The sequence below is a fragment of the Nomascus leucogenys genome, chromosome 23 (genome assembly GCF_006542625.1).
Source record: "Nomascus leucogenys isolate Asia chromosome 23, Asia_NLE_v1, whole genome shotgun sequence".
NCBI lineage: Eukaryota > Metazoa > Chordata > Mammalia > Primates > Hylobatidae > Nomascus > Nomascus leucogenys.
In genome coordinates this window covers 19,062,104-19,078,617 of record NC_044403.1, presented here as the reverse complement: position 1 = coordinate 19,078,617, position 16,514 = coordinate 19,062,104, and the positions used below count along the sequence as shown (strand labels likewise).

Here is a 16,514-nt window from a genome sequence, read left to right as displayed (position 1 = left end):
AGACTTTTCCTTTCTCTTTAGTTTTCAGAAGTTTGACTCTGATGTGTCTTGATGGCATCTAAAAGGAAGGCATAACTTGTAAGGCTAGCACTTTGGGAGGCCAAGGCGGGCAGATCACCTGGGGTCAGGAGTTCAAGACCAGCATTGCAAACATGGGGAAACCCCATCTCTATTAAAAATACAAAAAAATTAGCCAGGTATGGTAGTGGGTACTTGCAGTCCCAGCTACTTGGGAGGCTGAGGCAGGAGAATTGCTTGAGCCAGAGAGGCGGATGTTGCAGTGAGCCAATATTGTGCCACTGAACTCCAGCGTGGGTGACAGAGAGAGACTCCATCTCAAAACAAACAAAAATAATAATAAAATTAAATTAAAGAAGGGCAGAGGACGAGGATCTTGGAGAAGAGACTGAAGAGGAATAGCCTGTGAGATAGGAGGAAAAATAGAAAAAAGATACAAAATGAAAACCAAGAAAGGATGAATTTCTCAGTGTGCCCTCGAATATGTGGAAGAAAAGGAAATATAAGAGATATACTCACCAAAATTTTCACTACCTGGTAACATTTTACCAAAGACTGACCTTTGCAGAGAGTTAAACATTTTGTACACTTGGAAGTGGTGATGGCCTCATATCTCCTTTTCATCCCTTGATATGGAAAAGTCTAACGTTTTATGAGCCTAGCAGCCTTTTATCTGGTTTGCTAAAGTCTCTTAACCCCAGTTTGTTTTGTACACAGATATCTGTATCATTTTTCACAAATGTAATTAGATTCCATAACAAAAACAAAATGTATTGTTTACAATATGGCCATGAATTTGCTGAATTCTGCTTATCAAAATGTCATTGCTTAAAATAAAGAAGTACAGTGTGGAAGAAAGATCTGTGGGTGAGGATCTTAGAAAACATGAATTAAAGTCCCTGCCCAAATCTGGAAGCAGAGGAATCAGGAACCTCTACAAGTGCACCACCTGGTAACATTTTACCAAAGACTGACCTTTGCAGAGAGTTTAACATTTTGTACACCTGGAAGTGGTGATGGCCACATATCTCCTTTTCATCTCTTTTTATGGAAAAGTATGTGGTCTTATGAGCCCAAGGTAGGGACTGTAGCACATCTGATTTGAAACCAGATTACTAGTTAAGAAGTTAAAATGAGGTATCGCAAAGAGTCCACACTGAGGAATCAGGGCTTATACTTTTTAAAAAGGCTATTTCTTCTAGAGAAACATTTTAACTAAGTGTAGTGCTAAAGTTTCATTATTATCCACTGATTTATTTTTGTTAGAGAATGAATTCTGAATCAGTATATGTGGTTCCATGGAAAAAAGGCCAATTATTTTGCAATAATATATAAAATCCTCTCTGTAAGAATTAAAGAAAGAGGAAAGAAACATGAAAGGTGGCTTGACAGCCAAGGACAGGTTTATTTTAGAGAAAACAAACCTGAGAGGGGCTTCTGGCTGAGTTAGGTCAGAGCCTGCTCTCTTATAGACTAAGAGTTTTTAAGGATTCAGGGTGGGAGGGTTTATCAGAGGCTTGGACTGCTTGTCTTTGTTGTGCTTATCTGCGAGGGAGAGTTTTATGTCTGTTCCCATACATCTTCCTGCAGCTGCAGGCATACCCCCCAAGTCTGCTTTTAGCTTCCCTATCTTAGTGCACCTGAAGGAAAAGGAATGTGCTTTTTAAGGCCCACCATTTTACTGGGGCCCACTGTATGAGGGTAAAGTTTGGCAGAGGCTTTCCCCCCACTTCCCCCTGTGCCAGAGCTGTCTTATCTTTGTTTTACTGTCTGCTCTTTCTGGCTGCTTCTTGTTAGAAGGGAAGTGATTTCCCTGAAATGCATGAGGCTAGAAAGGGAGCTGGAACTTAAAGTGGTGGTGTTTGTCTGAGATGACAGTGCTCCTGCTGTGTCACTCATCCTATTGTAGAAAATGGTACAAACATCCTCCTTATCCTGCCTATTATTTAATGCATCTCTCTCTTCTGCTTTTTGATATATCCCATCAATGTTTTTCTCCATATGCCATCTTAGTTCAGATCTTTATCATTTCACATGGTTTCAAACATCAGCCTTTTATCTGGTTTGCTAAAGTTTCCTAACCTCAGTTTGTTTTGTACATAGCTATCTGTATCACGTTTCACAAATGTAATTAGATTCAGTAACAGAAACCAAATGTATTGTTTACAATATAGCCATTAATATGCTGACTTCTGGTTATCAAAATGTCATTGCTTAAAGAAATAGATTGTGGGAGAAAGATCTGTGGGTGAGGATCTTAGAAAATGTGAATTAAAGTCCCTGCTATATACCATATAATGAGTTTTATTTTCCTTATTTAGGCTTTAGTTTTCTCATTTGTAAAACAAAGTAGTTTAAATAGATGATCTCTGAAGCTTCTAAATCCTGATTCTGAACATAGCTTGACTGGCCCATGGACATTCAGGTCTTTGCATTGAGTTTCTCATTAAATTTCCTGAGGCATTTTTTTTTAGTTCAATAAAGTTTAAGGAACATGAATCAGTAGCGGGCCCCATGTTGGACCCTGAGTGTAGAAAAATTCCCCACCCAGAGAAACAGAAGAGAGCCATCCATCCACATACTTGTACTACATCAATATGTAATCAAGGCAGCAATAGCAGCGTTGTACACAGTGCAATGGAAGGGCAATGATAAAAAACAGCTTTGCCTGAGGATGCTAAATGAAGATAATAGGCAAGCCTACATGGAAGATACAAGAATGGAAAAAAAAAAAACCTGAAAAGCAAGGAGGCAGAAAAGATTCAATAAAATGTTAGGTAGACATCTGATTAAAGTGGATCATTAAATACAAACTCCTAGTTAAGTGCAGTGGATTAAATGTATATGCTTATCTTTGCTTCTCTTTATTTCTCTAAAATGATAATGCATAGATTAAAAAAAAATACAAACTGTAAAAGAAAAAAAAGAGAAGATAACAGCAGACCAGAGATGGCAAGAAAATTGGGAAAAATTGGAAAGAATATGGACATGAGAAAATTCACTTAGAAGACTGAATAAAGATGAAAACTATGTACTCTGCAAGTTCAGGGGAGAGCCAAAAAAAGCAACCTCCGCTTGCATTGAGGAACTCCAAAAGTGTCAGAAATTAAAAATGCAAGGTGCCTCTGAAGGTAGTTGTGCAGATAGGGCTGAAAACAGAAGGTTTGGTTTAAAGTTGGTTTGAGAAGCAGTTAGAGCCTGTGCGGCCCACCCTTACCTCAACAGAGATGGGAGGTTTATTCTCTGGAGACACTGAATCAGAGGATTCAATGTGAAGGATAGATACCTGCTATCTTTCACACTCAGGATAGCAGAAAAGTGAGGAGGCTGAACTGAAAGGGGCAGGGACGAGAAGCTCACACACTGAAAAATGAGACCCCAAGCTCCAGTCCACAGCTTTGGGTTTGTTTACATGTAGCCTTATTATTGTACAGGCAGAAGATTCTCATGGAAAACTGATATAGCAAAAAACAAAACCAAAACCAAAACAAAAAAATCCAAAGATACTGGCAGCTAATGATTCACTTAAAAATAAGTCCCTACCTGTTACCCTACAGAGAAAGCCATTGGTCAACAGGTAGAACTTAAGTACAAAGCTTGCAATCAGCTTTCCAGTGCCTCATTATTAAATATGAATGGGAAGCTTAAATATTATCTGGCATTAGAGGGAAGCCTCCATTATAAAATATACAGAAAAAAACTGTATATAAAATATACAGAAAAAGTACAGAAAATATACAGAAAAAGTACTTCAAAAAATTAAAAGTGTAAGAACAATGAAGCATTAAAAAAAAAATCTAAGCAGCCCCAAAGATATGAGATAATATTGCAACCCTGAAACAAGAAAAACTATGTGTTTATTTATAAAGCAATATTCAAAGACCAAAACAACATCTCACAAAGAAATAAAAAGCCCTTAAAAAAATTCCATTAGGATGAAAGATAAAGCTTAAGAAACTTCCAATAGTACAGCAAAAAATGCAAACAGAGAATGAATAAAAATATAATAATAAGAAATAGATTTCTATTAAGAGGGAAGAGAGAAAACAGAGAAAATTATCAAATAATAATAAGAAATAACAGGCCTACCAAGTACCCTGCACAATAAATGAAGATCTACATCAAACACAATGAAGACATTTCAAAGCGCAGCTAGAAAGATACAATTTTAAAAGCTTTTAGACGTAAAAAGTCAAATACACGGGATTAGAAATCAGAATGTCTTTAAATTTCTCAATAGCTTGATGGAAACTAGCTGATATGGTTTAGACCTTTATCCCCTCCAAATCTCATGTTGAATTGTAATCCCCAATGTTGGAGGTGGGGCCTGGTGGGAGATGTTTGGGTCATGTGGGTGGATCCCTCATGAATAGCTTGGTGCCCTCCCTGCAGTAATGAATTCAGGTAAAATCTGGTTGTTTAAAAGGGTGTGGCACTTTCCCTGTCTCTCTTGCTCTCTCTCTCCCCCTGTGATGTGCTTGCTTCCCTTTGCCTTCTGCCATGATTGAAAGTTTCTTGAGGGCCTCACCAGAAGCAGACACCAATGCTATGCTTCCTGTACAGTCTGCGAAACCGTGAGGCAATGAAACCTCTTTTCTTTATAAATTACCCAGTCTCAAGTATTGCTTTATAGTAATGCAAATGGACTAACACACTAGCAGACAATAGAAAAATGTTTTCAAATTCAAAGGAAAAATGATGTTTTATGCTCAAAGTATCAGTCAATTGTAAGAGGAGAATAAAAATTATTTCAGACATGCAAGTTCTCAAAGATCTAGAGACCAACCCATACAGACTGAACCAGAAGGCTTCAGAAAAAAATTAAACATTTTTCACTTCTATAGGGGGAATTTAAAGGATCAACCGTGATCGATAATTTTTAACTCCAGGGAAAACAAAAATTTTTACAAGAAATTTAATCATAAAATATATGGCTCAGTTAAGAATAATATTCAGTAGTTAATATAGATACTTGAATACTGATTTAACCAAAAACTTTGAAATAGACTTGACGGATGGGGGTTGGAAAAGTTCATGAGTAGGTAGAAGGGAGGGATATGTAAGACAGGTAATTTTTCCTCCTTTGTGGTAGGAAGTTTATAAATGAAACCCAAAACTAAAAAGTTTAGATGTAGCAGTTATTACATGTTATTTAGAAATATAGCGATAATTACCAGAAGAAAAAGCTAGTTGATATTTGGAGAGCAGAAACTGGGTGTAGGGATAGGTGCAGCAAAAATTTCTGTCATTCACTATACACTTTGTAAAACAATTGGATTTTTAAGACTAAATACATGTTTTATTTTGATTTAAAAAATCAAGATTAAATTACAAAAAGAGGCCGGGTGTGGTGGCTCACGCCTGTAATCCTAGCACTTTGGGAGGCCGAGGCGGGCAGATCACGAGGTCAGGAGATCAAGACCATCCTGGCTGACACGGTGAAACCCTGTCTCTACTAAAAATACAAAAAATTAGCCGGGTGTGGTGGTGGGCGCCTGTAGTCCCAGCTACTCGGGAGGCTGAGGCAGGAGAATGGCGTGAACCCGGGAGGTGGAGCTTGCAGTGAGTCGAGGCTGCGCCACTGCACTCCAGCCTGGGAGACAGAGTGAGACTCGTCTCAAAAAAAAAATTACAAAAAGAAACACTAAGATTAAATGGAGAATTTCTTATGAAAGTGTGTTGAGTTCACATATTCCCACTAATCTCCAAGACTCCTAACAAAAAATAAAAAATAAAAGTAAAGCTAAACAACAATTTACAAAGAGCTAAAAACCAAATAGCCAGAAAATGTTGGTAATTGAAAACACGGGTCTGATGCTTTCAAAAGAGGTTTAGGTAAGAAACATAAATTCGATCATCATCTTTAGCTAGGTGGTAAATTAATGCATTAATTTGAATAAACTCATTTTAGGATAAATAATGAATGAGGAGAGAATGAGCCTTCCTGCTAGAAACAGACTGAAGATCCAGAAACTCAAATTTTAGGGTGCGGTGTGGTGGGTGGGCAGGTAACATGATCCATTAACGCCTACCATCTGGGGAGAAACTAGGAACTTAAATGGGGGCCCTCTCACCTCAGAAGCAATGGCTTAAAACAAATTATAATCCCTGCTGGGAAAGGTGGCCTGTGTCAAGCTGCTGCTTAGAGTGGGAAGACAGAAGACTGGCAGCCTCCATACCAGGACCAGGGCCATGACAACCTTTGCTAGGTGCACAATAGCCCACAGAGCATTAAATATAAGCTATCAATTTAAGCCTGGAATGGAGCTGAGAAGCTCAGTCAGTCATGTGGACACAATCTTTAAGTAATCAGAGACACAGTAAAATTAAAGAGTATATGGAGCCCCAACCCAGAATGCCATAGAGAGAGAGAAGATGCAAAACCAAGTGGCTGGGTCATGAGCGATTGACCCAGGTACTTTGGTAAGGGGTTAATAGTGCAGACCCTGGAGCTACGTTATAATAATTTAAATCTTGAATCCATTGTTTAGTGACAGTATGATGCTAGCTAGTTTTACTTACCAGCCAGTGTTCTTAGCTTTCTCATCTGTAAAACAGGCGGAAACACAGTACCTGTTTCATAGAATTTTTGTGAATCACCCTTTAAAAAGAGTAAGCACTCAGAAAATATTAACTGTAAGTATACTTATATATACTATTTTAGTGTTAATAATTATTGTTTTGTTATGTTAGTATTTTATGAGTTCCAGAAGTAAAAAATGAAGAAAATTAAAAACAAGCAATATTTAAAAAGAAAGTGGCTGAGAATTTTCCTAAATCGAAACCCACATATCTTTTTTTTTTTTTTTTTGAGATGTAGTCTCGCTCTGTTGCCCAGGCTGGAGTGCAGTGGTGTGATCTCGGCTCATTGCAACCTCTGCCTCCCGGGTTCAAGCAATTCTCTGCCTCAGCCTCCTGAGTAGCTGGGATTACAGGTACCTGCCACCACTCGTGGCTAATTTTTTTGTATTTTTAGTAGAGACGGAGTTCCACTATGTTGGCCAGGCTGGTTTTGAACTCCTGACCTCATGATCCACCAGCCTCGGCATCCCAAAGTGCTGGATTACAGGTGTCAGCCACTATGCCTGGCCAAACCCACATATCTCTAAGTGTTCCAGAGGCAAAACACCTCAAAGACTGAGAGTCTGATGGAAAGCATGCTACTTTTTCATGCTACAATAACAGCTGCCATAATTAAATAGTTCCAAAGTGCTAAGAGAAAATTTCCCTCAATCTAGAATTTCATAAATAGCTAAACTATCATTAAAAAATAGAGACCAAATATAGACATTTTCAAACATAAAAAGATAAAGAAAGTTTGCAACCCACACATTCTTGCTGAAAGAAATACTAAAGGGCCCTGGTTCAGAAAGATGTCAAGTGAGTCCAGGAGAGGGAACAGGATGCAAGAAACAACTGTGAATCAGATGTCAGTTAAAAATGCTGGTAAATGCAATTAGCTATTGATTATAAAAAACTTAGCTTGTAGTCACTCATAGCGTTTTCTTAAATTGTTTTTATATTCTTTATTTATGTGTGCTGTTTAAAATTATTCTTAGCAGGCCGGGCACGGTGGTCACGCCTGTAATCCCAGCATTTTGGGAGGCCAGGGTGAGCAGATCACTTGAGGTCAGGAGTTTGAGACCAGCCTGGCCAACATGTGAAACTCTGTCTCTACTAAAAATACAAAAAAAAAAAGAAAAAAAAAGAAAAAGAAAACCAATTAGCCGGGTGTGGTTGCACATACCTGTTATCCCAGCTGCATGGGTGGCTGAGGCACGAGGATAGTTTGAACCCGGGAGGCAGAGGTTGCAGTGAGCTGAGATGGCGCCATTGCACTGCAGCATGGGTAACAGAGTGAGACTCCATCTCAAAAATAAATAAATAAATAAATAAATAAATAATATATAAAATAAAATTACTCTTAGCAGACATTTTTCTAATTTATTATTGTTTACAAAAAGTCTGCTTTTGGCTTTGGTTCTCCTATTTTTTTTAAGTTTTTTTGTTTGTTTTCTTAAGGTTTTTATTTTATTGATCTTTTATTTTTCTTATCTTTCATTATTCTTTCTATAAATTAATTCATTTTTCTGTTTTCCTTATTCTTGAAATGAGATCTCACTTTGCTGCTCAGGCTAGACTTGGACTCCGGGGCTCAAGTGACCCTCTGTCCTCAGTCTCCAGAGTAGCTGGGACTCGGATGCATGCCGCCATTCCTAGCTGTTTTCCTTTTTTTTTTTTTTTGAGACGGAGTGTTGCTCTATCACCCAGGCGGAAGTGCAGTGCCACGATCCCGGCTCACTGCAACTTCCGCCCTCTGGGTTCAAGCAATTCTCCTGCCTCAGCCTCCTGAGTAGCTGGGATTACAGGCGCACGCCACCACGCCCAGCTAATTTTTGTATTTTTTTTAGTGGACATGGGGTTTCACCATGTTGGCCAGGCTGGTCTTGAACTCCCGACCTCAAGTGATCTGCCCATCTTCGCCTCCCCAAATGCTCAGATTACAGGCATGAGCCACTGCGCTCAGCCAAAGTGGTCTTTCTAAAGCAGAAATTTGGTTTATACAACTCCTCTGATTATTCTTAAATAACTTCACATTCGTTCAGATGAAAATCTAAATTCCTTAACAGTGGTATAGTCATTTCCTATGCCCCTGGCACCATTTCTCCCTTCCCTCTATTACAGACTAGGTCAGAGGTGTAGTGCATAAATTCTGGTATAAATTTCCTAACTCCTCTTAAAAAAGTACTCTTCCTGGTTTTTTATACCCGTATTCTTTTCCTTATTTCTAGTGTTACACTTATAAAACAGTTTTGCAAATACTTGTTTTTACTATATGTAATTGCACAGACCCTGAGGCCTATTATTTGTTTCACTAGGATATAAGAAAATGTTTGTCATATATAATCTGTATGATTATGGTAAATAATAATGCATTGAAGAAACTATTGCCCCATCTTCTTTTCCGAATCCTCTAAGGCAGCACTTGAGATTTGTACTTAGAATAAATACTTGGATATGTTGGGAATGGTAGGGTTGAATTCCCTAGAGGAATACAAATTTAATAAATTGGAGAGCAGTCATAGAACTCTTATCATGTCTGCTGGTTTACTTTTTTTCTGTAAGCCTCTAATTATAAGCAAATGTTGATTTTGTTTCATGAGAATATATCTTCTATAAAGAACAAAACTATGATGTATTGAGCACCCTTATCCCAGACTGCGTGAAGCTTTTATGGCATTAGTGTAGTTACCTGAACACCACTGTATGGCCACACACCACACCGCCACTGACTTCAGCATGTGTGACATCTTTTAAGATTTCCTGTAAATAGCTGGGTGTGGTGGCATACCTGTGGTTCCAGGTAGAAGATAGATCAGTGTTAGAGAACACTCATCATATTCTTATAGCTTCACTTGATTAAAACAACTAAGCACACTTGAATCAAATCCAGAAGGAACACTATTTTCTGACTACAAATACCCACCTTCATTGAACTGTTATTTTAGTGAGAAATTAACCTGTATTGCATTAAGCCTCTGAAAGTTTGGGATTTGTTTGTTCAGCATCTATAAATCTCTATAAATATTTGTAATAGAAAACATCATGTATAGTTATAAGGAACAGTTTGGAGGAAAAAGATAATTAATTTAGAAAGAAGGTGCATTTCATAAGGACATATGGGAGTTAAAAAAAAAAAAAGTTGGCCGGGCACGGTGGCTTAAGCCTGTAATCCCAGCACTTTGGGAGGCTGAGGCGGGCAGATCACGAGGTCAGGAGATCGAGACCATCCTGGCGAACACGGTGAAACCCCGTCTCTACTAAAAAAAAAAAAATACAAAAAAATTAGCCGGATGTGGTGGCGGGCGCCTGTAGTCCCAGCTACTCGGGAGGCTGAGGCAGGAGAATGGCATGAACCCAGGGGCGTGGAGCTTGCAGTGAGCCAAGATCACGCCACTGCACTCCAGCTTGGGAGACAGCGAGACTCTGTCTCAAAAAAAAGAAAGAAAAAAAGTTGGTCTCAGCCGGGCATGGTGGCTCACACCTGTAATCCCAGCACTTTGGGAGGCTGAGGTGGGTGGATCACCTGAGGTCAGGAGTTTGAGACCAGCCTGGCCAACATGGTGAAACCCCGTCTCTACGAAAAAAAAAAAAAAAAAAAAAAAAAATTAGCAGGGTGTGGTGTTGTGCACCCCAGCTACCCGGGTGTAATCCCAGCTACCTGGGAGGCTGAGGCAGGAGAATCACTTGAACCCAGGAGGCAGAGCTTGCAGTGAGCCGAGATCGCGCCACTGCACTCCAGCCTGGGCAACAGAGTGAGACTCCATCTCAAAAAAAAAAAAAAAAAAAAAGAAGGTTGGTCTCATGGAGGTAGAGAGTAGAATGATATAGAAGCATACAGTTAGATAGAAGGAATAAGTTCTAATGTTTGATTAGCACAATAGGATGACTATAGTTAACAACAGTGTATTGTATATTTCAAAACAGCTAGCAGTGAAGATTTGAAATGTTCCAAACACAAAGAAATAACAAATGTTTGAGGTGATAGATATGCCAAATACCTTGATGTGATCATTACACATTCTATGCATGTACCAACAGATCACATGTACCACATAAACGTGTGTACAATTGTCTATCAATAAAAAAAAACTTTGAGGCTGGGTGCAGTGGCTCACGCCTGTAGTCCCAGCACTTTGGGAGGCCAAGGCAGGCGAATCACTTGAGGTCAGGAGTTCGAGACTAGCCTGATCAACATGGTGAAACCCTGTCTCTACAAAAAATACAAAAATAAGCCGAGTGTGGTGGCGCTCGCCTGTAGTCTCAGCTACTCAGGAGGCTGAGACATGAAAATTGATTGAACCCGGGAGGCAGAGGTTGCGTTGAGTGGAGATTGTGCCACTGCACTCCAGCCTGGGCGACAGAGCGAGACCCTGTCTCAAAGCAAAACAAAAAACAAAACAAAGCAAAAAATCTTTGTAAAAAGAAGGTGCATTTGTGAATTTTATTACCCAGTTAAACCAGATAAAACCAGATGCAGAGAAGATGAATGAAATCCCTTACAAATAAGCACTGGCAATTTTAAGGGGTGAGCAAGCAAACAGAGCAAAGAAGAGTGCTTACAAACAGAGCTAAGAGAATCCAAACGTGTTTAGAAAAAATTGCTACCCGTGCAACATGCTATGGAGAGGCAAATAGAAACATTCCATTCTCTGCCTCTCGGTCACATATACTCTATCTTTCTTCAAGATTACCTGGCCAAATGAAAAAGTGAGACTTTGTTTTGACCCCCCGAAAATGTTCTACCTTTCCCTTTATTTGTTTCTAGAGATTAAATGCTCAAAAACCTTACTTACTCCCACACTAATCAAAGGCACATACCCTGCTAGTAAATATTATTACTGAAGTGTAAGTTCAAAACGTTAATCAATATTTGCTTTACTATGTTCACATAACCCAATATCATGTTTCAGATTTTATAACTTTTATGTTAAAACCTATGTAATTTTTTAAATGCTCCTTTTATTTACCAGGAAAACTTCAAGTCATTTAATAAGTATTTTCAAGTTTCTGTTAGTTCAAAAACTAAAATAAAGTGTCAGGAGAAATTGGGAAAATATATCTGAAAAATATGACATGCCAGTTTGTAGTCATAATATATAAAATGATTCTTTAAAGCAAATTTTCAAAGACTAACATTTGTATTGAAAATAAGATGGTAAAGAACAGAAACTGACAATTCTTTATTTTTATTTTTATTTTTATTTTTGAGATGGAGTATCGCTGTGTCACCCAGGCTGGAGTACAGTGGCGCGATCTCAGCCCACTGCAACCTCCACCTCCCAGGTTCAAGCGATTCTCCTGCCTCAGCCTCCTGAGTAGCTGGGACTACAGGCACCCACCACCACACCTGGCTAATTTTTTATATTTTTGGGAGAGACGGGGTTTCACCATATTGGCCAGTCTGGTCTCGAACTCCTGACCTCAAGCGATCTGCCCGCCTCGGCCTCCCAAAATGCTGGGATTATAGGCATGAGCCACCGTGCCTGGCTTGACAATTCTTAAAAAAGAAAATCTAAATGACTTATGTATATTATATGAATGAGTGATCAATCTTTTTATAATCATTCATTCAACAAATAACTATTGAGCCATATTATTTTTCATTTTTTCAGATGAAAAAGCAAAATATCATTTTTCAGATAAAAATGGTAGTTTTAAAACTATGATACCATTCAAGATTGAAGAAATGGAGATTTCAATACATTAACTGCAGAACTTCAGAACGGCAAGTTAGGCCCACATTTCAAAAGCCATGCATTTCCCTTGATGTAGATATTCTACCTGTGGGTATATATCTAAGTAAATAATCACAGAGGTTCACAGTGATGTATATACAATAACATTTGCATAATTCACAATAGCTCTCAAAAGGAGACAAACAAAATGTCAAACAATAAGAAATTGGTTAAATAAGTCATGGTGTATTTATATGATGTTTAATAAAAGTTACATTGTGGAAACGTATTTTTTGACATGGAAATATTCTTGAGATGTTGATAAGTTAAAAAGAAAAATTTTAAATAATATGTATACTATTATTCTGATTATCCATTGCATATAAATATGTTTGAAAATTCTCCCAAATATAAACAAATATACCATTCCATGTGAATATATTTGCATATAATATATGCTAACATTATTAGCATATATTATATGCTCATAAGTGGTGACCTCTGAGTGCTGTATTTAGGAGGCTTTTAAGATTTGTTTTTTTGTGTGTGCTTTTTCTATATATTTTGCCATTTCCCCCATTAAATAACCACTCCTTTTGTAATGAGAAAATAAGCTACAAAATTGGGTTTTTAAAATTAGGTCATTGATAACCTTAGAGTAATTTCAGTATGCTATAAGTGTGGAAGATTTTTAAATTTGTTTCAGTAGTGAGTGTGACTGGAAGTGGAGGCAATGAATACAATGTGCTTCAGAGCATCTGGCAGTAAGAAGCACTAGTGAGAAACAAGAGTAAGTTTTGGGGAGGTCAGATTGAGGGAAAAGAAGATGGGGGCCAGGCGTGATGGCTCATGCCTGGAATTCCAGCACTTTGGGAGGCCGAGGTGGGCGGATCACGAGGTCAGGAGTTCGAGACCAGCATGGCCAACATGATGACACCCCGTCTCTACTAAAAATACAAAAAATTAGCGTGGTGGCGGGTGCCTGAAGTCCCAGCTACTCGGAAGGCTGAGGCAGGAGAATTGCTTGAACCCAGGAGGCGGAGGTTACAGTGAGCCAAGAACGTGCCCCTGCACTCCAGCCCAGGTGACAGTGTGAGACTTCGTCTCAAAAAAAAAAAAAAAAAAAAAGAAGAAGAAGATGGGATATGAATATATTTGGAGGATAACAGGAAAAAGACAATGGGGAAAAATATTTGTACAGATTAAGGTTACCTAGAGATATATTTTCCTTATCCACGTACCTTTGTATATAGGTTCAAAGGAAATGGAAAATGCAAACTACTGTGCTCTTAATACATAATAAAACATGTATAACATGATGAAGTGTTAGAAGGTTGCATTAGGGTTCTCCAGAGACATGGAATCAGTAAGATAAAGGCCAAAGAACTATCATGGGAGGTCTTGTTTGTTTGTTATCATACTCTTCCTTTATGTTTAAATCTTTACTGATACATAATAATTGTACATATTTAGGGGGTACATATGATGTTTTGATACATGCGTGTTCAGATTTTCATATTGAGAACAAAAGAGAAAATGGAGGGCATCACAAGCAGTGTTTGTCACAAATAACATCGTGATAAAACAAAAAATAAAAAGAAACAATGTGTAATGATAAACTCAGGGAAATTAGAATATGCATCACCTCAAGCATTTACCATTTCCTTGTGCTGAGCACATTTCAAATATTCTCTTAGCATGGGACTCTTAGCTGACCTCAGAATCTACAGTACCATGGAACACTAGACTTCTGAGAAAAAAAAAAGAGACTGAAATATCATTAAGATAGCATTTAACAGATAGCATGACGAAAAGATAGTCATAGCGTGCAAAATTTCTTAGCTTCTGCAGACCTTATAGCTTGCAGTGAACGCCAACTTCTCAGACAACTCCAGCTGAGTTGGGGGGGGGGGGCGGGGCGGGGGCGGGGGCAGCTCTTTTGAGAGAGTCCTCCCCAGCATCCGTCCGCCAAGGATTTATTGAAAGGGCTTGTTAAACCACAAACATCCACTAGATGGCTTTTTTGAGGTGGGGTCGTGAGACACCTGTGGCCTTGTAAAAGCGCTCAAACTGCACTCTCAGCAGGCTGTTTTCAGTATTCCTTATCACACCACGGACTCCACTCCCTGTCCTGTTTTCAGGGTCAAGGAGTTTCATTCTCATGCACAAAGAACATACACACAGTGCCTCGGTATTTTTCCATGCCCCAACCTCAAATGTCATGTACATAAGCTTGAGTAAGTTGCCGTGCACCCCCACAGCTTCTATTACCCACATAACTCATCTAAGGAAAACTCTTTTAAAAGGACTATTCAATCGAAAAATAAATCAGAACACAGACTTCAAAATCAGAGAAGATGAAGAGAACAAATAGTGAGCAATGATTCATCTGTTGTATATATAATTAAGTCTGAGTAGATAATGATATAGTGACTGGGAATTCGTAATGTAAATGCTAAATAAAGATGCTTGAAATAATAGAGGTACTCGGCAAGAGAAATCATAATAACAGTCTAGAATTGAAGTGCTAATCTCCCTAAATCTTGGAAGTTGACAGGGGATACAGAGAAAGGAAACGGAAGTGATGAAAAGATGTCAACTTGAGAGTAAAGATGGAAGGTGGGGAAGTAAATATTCTGGAAGTCTCTACTTTCTGAGGTGGGAGAAGTAGTGATGTGGCTGGATGTACAAGAACTGGTATTTCATAAAAGAGCAAAGAAATGTAGTTTGACTGCATGCTGCGAAAGAGAATGTAACAACCAATGAAATAGAAAAATACAGTATTGCTTCTAAATTAACCAAGAAAAAAAGAGGAATACATATTCTACCATTTTGGTATCACTTTGGGGAAATTAGTAACAGAGAGCTGAAATAACAGGGGCTTAAACATAAAAGTTTACTCTTCCCTCATGTACAATATATCTGAAGGTAGACTACCTAAGACTGATGCAGTGGCCTCATGATTTCATCAATGTCCAGTTTCCTTTTATCTTTTTTGTTCGGGTATCATTAATATTCAGTTTCCATCTTCAGTGTCATCTTATGAATGCTATATGGCCATTATTACTTCCATATTCCAAGCAGGAAAAAGGAGGAAGACTGAAGCACAAAGCTTCTCTCATCTGTGTTACCCTCTGCAAGGAGTTTGCAGTTGGACTGGAAAACCCATATTTCCCACTGAGTGCTTTACCACTCTCAGTGGAACTTAGGTTCTGATACTGAGAACAAAGGAGAGAATGGACAATGAAGGGATCACTAGCAGTTTTCGTTACAAATAGTATCCTGAAAAAACTTTAACAATAAGGCGAGGTGTGGTGGCTCATGCCTGTAATATCAGCACTTTGGGAGATCGAGGTGGGCAGATTGCTTGAGCCCAGGAGTTCGAGACCAGCCTGGGCAACATGGCGAAACCCTGTCTCTACAAAAATATACAAAAAATTAGCCGGCATGGTGGGACGCGCCTGTAGTCCCATCCACTCAGGAGGCTGAGGTGAGAGAATCACCTGAGCCCAGAAAGTCGAGGCTGCAATGAGCCATGATGGTGCCACTGCATTCAAGCCTGGACGACAGAGTGAGACCCTGTCTCAAAAAATAAATAAAAGCAAAAGAAACAATAGAAAAACACAAAGTAAGAAGGAAGGAAAAATCATATTTGCAGTTTTTAAATGTGAACGAACTGAATTCTCTTATTAAAAGATAAAGACCACCAGATTAAATGAAAAATACAAAACCACTTAAGTTGCTTAGAAATACAATTGTAACGAAATTGTTTTATAAAAAGGCTGAACTCAGGAAGCACCTTCCCCAGTTTCTTCATCTTATTCTTCAAAGGGTAAACAAGAGTTCAGAGCCAATGATGATGACAATGAATAAAGACAACACAAAAATGTAGGTACTTAATTGAAAAACATTAAGTATTTCCTTTTCGTATATGTAGAGCAGCTAATTCATTGGTTTTTCAAATTACAAGATTAATAATAATTTATCTCTAAGACAATTTGCTTTTCATCAAATTTCACAAATCCCATTTTAAAATGTAAGACAGCACAATAAATATTGTGGAAAACTTACTGATATGCATTATGTCTTGGTCTGTTCTCTGTTGATTATAACAGAATAACTGAAACTGGGTGATTTATAAAGAAAGGAATTTTTTTTTTTTTTTTATGAGACAAAGTCTCACTCTCACTCTGTCACCCAGGCTAGGGTGCAATGGCACAATCTCAGCTCACTGCAACCTCCACCTCCCAGATTCAA

At 38.5% G+C, this 16,514-nt stretch overlaps 1 protein-coding gene across 1 annotated transcript in view; it reads right to left on the bottom strand.

Annotated features, from left to right (window-relative positions):
* Positions 1-319: 319 nt before the first annotated feature.
* Positions 320-16,514, bottom strand: part of LOC100597440 (histone H4) — a 28,524-nt gene continuing 12,329 nt past the window's right edge. The window contains exon 3 of the mRNA XM_030804723.1: positions 320-421. The gene's annotated coding sequence lies outside the window, so the exon portion shown is untranslated. The remainder of the gene's footprint in view (positions 422-16,514) is intronic.